Source organism: Lactuca serriola, chromosome 8 (assembly GCF_051521515.1).
Source record: "Lactuca serriola cultivar US96UC23 chromosome 8, Lser_US96UC23_V15, whole genome shotgun sequence".
Classification (NCBI taxonomy): domain Eukaryota; kingdom Viridiplantae; phylum Streptophyta; class Magnoliopsida; order Asterales; family Asteraceae; genus Lactuca; species Lactuca serriola.
The window spans coordinates 60,179,515-60,186,357 of NC_136415.1; positions in this window are offsets into that span (position 1 = coordinate 60,179,515).

The following is a 6,843-nucleotide window of genomic DNA, read 5'->3' on the forward strand; positions in this document are numbered from 1 at the left end:
TGTGACGTGGCAGTTGAAGAACAAAACAAGTGTATCAATATCCACAATAGAAGCGAAGTATATTGTTGTTGTTGCATGTACTTTGCAAGTGATCTAGATTCAAAGTCAACTATGTAGTTATGCGATCAACATGAAGGAAATTCCTTTGTTCTGTGATTCTCAGAGTTCCATTCGCATATGTCATAATCCAATTCAACATTATAAGACTAAACATATTGATCTTCGATACCATTTTAACAAATATCATGTTGAAGATTTTGGTGGTTATTTTGCCCTTTGCGAAGGAAGTAAACAAGATTGAAGGTGATTTGTTTGGTGAGGAGTCTATAGATCCAGAATCATCACCCTTTTTGCAAGACTTTGGAGGTATCAAGTTCATACTTTGGCTTGTAAATGATTAGATCTCTTTATGGCTTGATTTGTTATGCTTTTGGACCCTTTTAGGTTGGTTGATGAGTTAAGGCGTTTAAAGGACTTATTCTTTTAGATCTGAGCTTATTAGGAATTCCTTAAGCATAAAGGTGCTAACTTTATGGCGTATTGGGTCTCATGAACGCATTAAGTCATCTATTAAGTCCCTATCAATCTTAAGAGCTTCGTTTACCATGCATGAACGTAAAGTTAGCAACTTTATGTGATAATCCAGCTCAAGGAATTCAGATCTACGTTTTGGATCAATGTCTTAATGGATTAAGGGGAAAAATCAAGTTTTGGCTTGTAACATCCCGTTTAAAACATAGCGATTAAATAATAATCCCGGAAACCCGATAAGCGATTCTTATTATTATATTATATCATTATAGTCCAAAAGTCAAATAATAATTAGTGGGGTATTGGTTTCGGGGAGCCAAAAATATAATTTTGATTTCTGAGGGTTAAAATGTAATTTTGAGACTTTATTGTAAGGATTTTCATAAGTCAAGGAGTGTTTGGTAACATTTTGGACTTCATATGAAATGATTTTCAAAAGGGAGGGTTTAGATTGTAAATTTAGGACTTAATTTGCAAGAAGAGGAGAAGGAGGGTGGGTCTTGTCAATATGGAGAATAGATTGGAAAGGATCGGGTATAAAACTGTTGCATCGCCTCTCCAACCCTAAACCTAAGGAGCAGTCGTCACCTTAGCATTCAGCTGCTATCACATGGTTCCCCTTCGATCTACGGCGCCGCACCACCCCCCTTTCATACATGATATCGGCCGGCGACGCTAACCTTTGCTGCTGCGAAAACTCGAGTCGCTAACCTGCTCTTTCTCCATCCCTTCTTCTTGCTGTTCGCCGCTGCCGCTACCAGTTTGGATACGCCGCCGATGCAATCTTCGTTGTGGAGTTTGAAGAGCCCAGTCTTCGTTGTTTTTATTGTGGCTGAGAGCGAAGCCACCGTTGGGGTGGCGTTCAATCGGGAATTGATTCTCATGGCGCCGTTGTTGTTGCTCGTGAGTCGTTGTTTGCCATCGCACGACCAGACGTCGGGAATGTGGAAGAACTCCATGTGGGATGTTAGAGACCTTGTGACGGGAGTTTGAACCGGTTTTGTGGTCATGGGAAGGACCGGCCATACCTGTTGACGTGGGATATCGATATGAACGTACGTTGCCGCCCTTAGCCGCTGTGTTGCCTATTTTCCATGCCGTTGTCGCTGCCTCATGTCACCAGGTGGGTGGCCGGAGTCCTAAGCAAAATCGTGTGTGTGGGTGTGTTTTCAGCTATTAGTGTGTGATGTGAATGATTTTCTGGGCCAGAAATGTAAAGGGACCACCATGGCCGCCAGCCATGGTGGCTGCCACCATCCAACCACCGCCCGCCGCCACAAGGTCGGTCGGGTGTGTGTGTATGTGTTCCGTGAGTGTGTGTTTATTTGAACATCATGTTGTAATATTGTAATCATCGGAATAGAAAAGAAAATCCGTCACCACCACCGTTAGGTGGTGTTTGCCGCCTCCTGCCGCCACTGGCCGCCATGTCGGGTGGCGGTGTGCTTTGATTGCGTTTGGACCTCGTTTGGGGGATGTTGGGACAATGTGGGATCAATGAAACCCTAAAGGGCCCAATAAGGCCCAATGTGACCTAAAAGCCCAACCAATGGACTAATGGGATAGTATTGGGTTGGAAAACCTTAATTAGGGTTTGGAAAACCCTAATGGCATAAAACCCTAATTTTGAGAATTCATCGGGACACACGAGATTATTGAATAACTTGAAATATTAAATAATAATCATTGGCAAACTAACTTAAGGCATAATGGACTTAATGGATTAAGTCCTTAATGGGTTAAGTGAGAAACACTTAACCCTAATCATCATTTCATGTGAAAACCCTAATTTTGGGATTATGGGCTTAGACTTATCAGGACCCACATTTAGGCCATTGGAATGGACTTGTGTATTAAGCCCAATCACACCATATGACTTATTTAGTAAAGTAAGGGACTTAATGGATTAAGTCCTTAATGGGTTCAGTGAGAAACACTTAACCCTAGTTATCATTTTATGTAAAACCCTAATTTCACTTGGGCCTTGAGTTGGGCTTTCCTATAGGGTTTTGGTGGTTAGACTATTGATGGACCATCCAAGAACAAGTTAATGGACCAAAGTAATTAGATGGGCTTTAGGATAAGTCCTATGTGAGGACTTGGGCCCGATTTGGAAGATTGGGCCATATGTTGGGCCTTGGCCCATTACTTGATTTTTGGGCTTTTGGAGTGTGAGTTGGACTTTGCGCTTGGAACCCAATTATTAATTGGGTATTGTTTGATGTTGACAGTTCGGAAATATCTCAATCAGCAGCTGGAGTGTACTTGCGGGACTTCAGCAGTGCCAGGTGAGTTCTCATCACTATATCAACAGGGTCTAAGGCACCAAGGCCGACCCTTTATGGATTGTATTCGGATTATTGCATGTTATGCTTACTGATTTATATCCTGGTAGTTAGGATGGTGATAAGCTATGCTTTAGTGACCCGGTTGGGTCGGTATCCTGGTATATAACATGATGCTATGTTACTGACCTGTTTGGTTGATATCCTGGTTATAGGATTGTTGCTATGCTTGTGATCTGTTAGATCGGTTTGACTGTTATACATATACATGCTAGTGTTATATGATGTCTATGTGCACATGATTGTCCTGGTTATAGGATGATGCTATGTTAGTGACCGGTTAGGTCTGTACCCCGATTATTGGGATGTTGCTATGATTGGAGATCAGTTTGACTGTTATATGAAATGAGCTAGCATATGATATTTATGTGCACATGTTTGTTTGATTGAGGGTTGGGTTGAGGCGGCCCTGCTTTGTGTTGTAGGCCAACATACCCGGCGAGCGGTCCGAATAGGTTGTAGGCCCTGTGTGGCGGTTCAGACGTGCTGAAGGCTCGAAGAGCAATCCAGATAGACTGAAGGCCTGTGAGGTGGTCCAGTCAGGCTGATGACTCATTATGCATGTTGTTTTGCATTGTTTATATGATATGGTTATGTTTGTATGGCGTTGGTATTTTGGGGAAACTCACTAAGCTTCGGGCTTACAGTTGTTGATTTTGTTTCAGGCACTTCGGATGATTGCGGGAAGGCGAAGGCGTGATCGTGCACCTCCTCATATTTTCATGATTGATTCTGGGAATACTCTGATGTCTAAACTATTTGGAAAACAACCTGTAATAACTTAATGGTTTTAAAATGTGTTAAAAAGTTTAAATTTGGCTTGAATTTTATGGATGTTACAAGTTGGTATCAGAGCTTTGGTTTGAGTGAATTGGAGGAACACTCGTGTGAATCCAGTCTCAAATCAAGGAAAGGATTTTAAAATGAATTTTTAAAAGGTTTTCAAAATATGTAAAGAAGGATGCAGGGTGTACGATCAGCCGGAGCCAGTAGATAGACCCAAAATACCATACAGTTATTTGATTATGTGATATGTTAGAACAACATGCTAGTATTACGCTAGGGATCTTCAGCAATTGCATGATAGAATTCCCTGATTACATGATGCCAGCTAGCCTAGGGTTTCCTTATATGAGATTGACATCATTATTGTAGTTACTTGTGTATGCATCACGGCTGTATATAATTAAGATCTTATAGCCTGAGAATGTTTGATTTGGCCTTATGTTCTATTCTTATTGACTAGGGCATAGGGTAGGATCGAATATTCAAAAGTCTATGTGATCCAGCGTTATGTATGGCTAGCATACACTAGTGCTGCAGGGTTGATGGAAGTTTCATGGATGGGTGGGTTGTGTGAGTCCGGGAGGCCAGTTATGAGATATTTAGCATTCCTCTAGGAGTGAGGATTGAGTGCTCGCTATGTTTATGTATATTGTTAGGGCATTGTGATGATACTTGAGACAAATATGGGTAGGTGTGGAAGGTAGTATGGGCCCCTACTACTGAAATCACAGGACCCATACGCGTAGCAACGAAGTCACAACCCCTAGGGTTTGGTTGGGAATTGGCTCTTTGTCATTATATGGGTTATCAGAGACCTTTCTGGTGTGTTACCAAAATGGTGGTTACGAGATGTCTTGAGAGCGGATTCGAGTTAGGATCGGGAGCTGGCAGCCAGGATAGGCCAGCATTGTCAGTGGATCGTGTCGGTGAGATCATCTGGGAGGAGGTGATCAGGGTTTGTCCGGGGTCAGATTCTGGAGATTTTTGTGTCTATCAAGACCGCCATGGTTGAATACCTTGATGAGCACTATGTAGCCATTATTGAGACGACTGCCGCAACAGCTTCAAGAGTTGTAACGACGGCAGGGGGAGGAGCTGGTCGAGCTTTTCAGTACCGGGACTTGTTATTGGGACATATTCTGATGAGCAGAGGGATACAGTTATCTGGGATCAGGAAGACGATTTGTACTCATTATATTTTTGCGGGTGAGTGGGAGAGGATAACACCTTATTTTCTAGATTTGAGGCTCGTGGGTTTTGCTCGAGGTCGGATGTGAGTCGCGGGGACTCCGGAAAGGAGTAATGATTGTGTTCAGCTGGAGTTATGCAACTGGATTTAAAAATGGTTTATTGATAGGATTGGAATGTCGTTTCTAGGGCAAGGATTGTGCCCTTTCATTTTACAAGCTCGAAGGATTAAGCAGGCTTGTGACCCCAGGATCAAGTTGTATTCTAACTCGGGGTTAGTTGGTCATCGGGATTGGCGACCGTCGTTTAGCACGGGTAAGCACAGGTGGGTCGATGTGGCATAAGTATTTTGGAGGTCCATTTCGCCTTGGATCTCTTATATTGGACGGTAAGGACTGATTGTGCAATCTATTGCACTTTCAGGATTGTAGACTATGTCTTGGGAGTGGTTGTAGCCTGGTCTAGGGCAAAGGTTGTTTCAGCTACTGCAGTTCAACTATGGATGATTGAGTTGGTGAGTGAGTCAGGGTGCGAGGCCCTGAATGATATGATTTCTAGAGCCGAGAGCGGGGGATTTGTTGGAGCACCTTGAGAAGAAGGGTATTATATGTGAGGTCTACGGACAGGGTCCCACATGATGGTTATTCAGCATTGTCAGGATTCAGTGGTTTTAGTAAGCGTTATTGATTGGCGGAGGGAAGCACCAAGGGAAGTAGCTTGTTGTTGAGACATTAGTTGGAGTATCTATCTTTGGACTTTAAGATTTGGGAGTGGGATCACTCGAGCATTGGGGACTGTTGGTGTCCATGGGATTCAGAAAGTGTTCAGCTAGTTGTTAGAATTGTGTGATCACTAGGGATTGGCTGGTAATTGAGCACTAAGTGGTAAGAGTTGGTTGTATTTGGATCGATCGTTGGTAGTGAGAAAGATTGGAAATTCTCCAATTTTCATGAATTGTGAAGACTTAGTCGAATCTTAGTGGAGGAGAATTGTCTTGTGATATAGAGGCAGGATTAGTTTTGGAGATAGGATAAGTTTCGCATCATTGTCATGAAGGAAGACAACCTAAGTGGCTGTTTGGTTTTTGGGTTGTGTGAATTTGGAGTTTGGTAGAACTCCTGAGCATGAGTATCATGTTTTCCTGGTGATTGATAGCAGAAGTCGGGAAACCAGGTTGGAGTTCTAGTCATAAATTGTGTTCAGGTCGAGTATTCGGCCGAGGGTGTGCTCGACTCTGGAGGTTTTGGATTGATAAGTTGAGGGTTTTGATAGCTTCCAGGACTCGGCAGTACATTCGGCACAGGTGTGCGGGTTATTAGCATAAGCGGTAGACACTTAGGTCAGGAAATAGACCACGAATTTCCGAGAGGATGGACGATCGACATAAGGCCTAGGGTTAGGCCGGTGTTAGATTCCACGAAATGGATCAGGAGTTCGGAACCCTAAGTGGGTGAGAACAGTCTGCTTGGGAAAGATCACCAGGGGTGGTCCAAGGAGATGTTCAATAGTTTAGAGTGGTCCAGATGATTGAAGGCCTAGTGAGGCGGTCCAGTCATGCTGAAGACTCTATATGTGTTTTTAGATGTATGTGCGGGTATTGAGTATACTGCTATGCTATATCAATCAGTAGGTCTGTTCCCAAGTATCGAACGTGTTGCTGGAGTGGGCTGAAGACTCCAATATATTTTGGGTTGATCGAAAGTTGTTATTAGAAATCGGAAAGAGTACATTGGATCTTGGTGATCTCATCAGTTCGGAGGGTCTCATGGGATTAATCTCTTTGAATCAGGTAATACTCCATTTAGGTGATCGGGAGTAGATCTGAATGGGTATTCGTCAGTTTTGGGAAGGCTTGGGATTAGAATGTTCTGTCGTTTAGGTTCTGGGAACCGGATTAGACCTGGTTAAGCTAGTGATAAGACTGTAGGAACGTCACTACATTTGTGAGGTTGAGGAAGAAATGGATTGCTTAAGGTTGCTTGTGATGTAACGC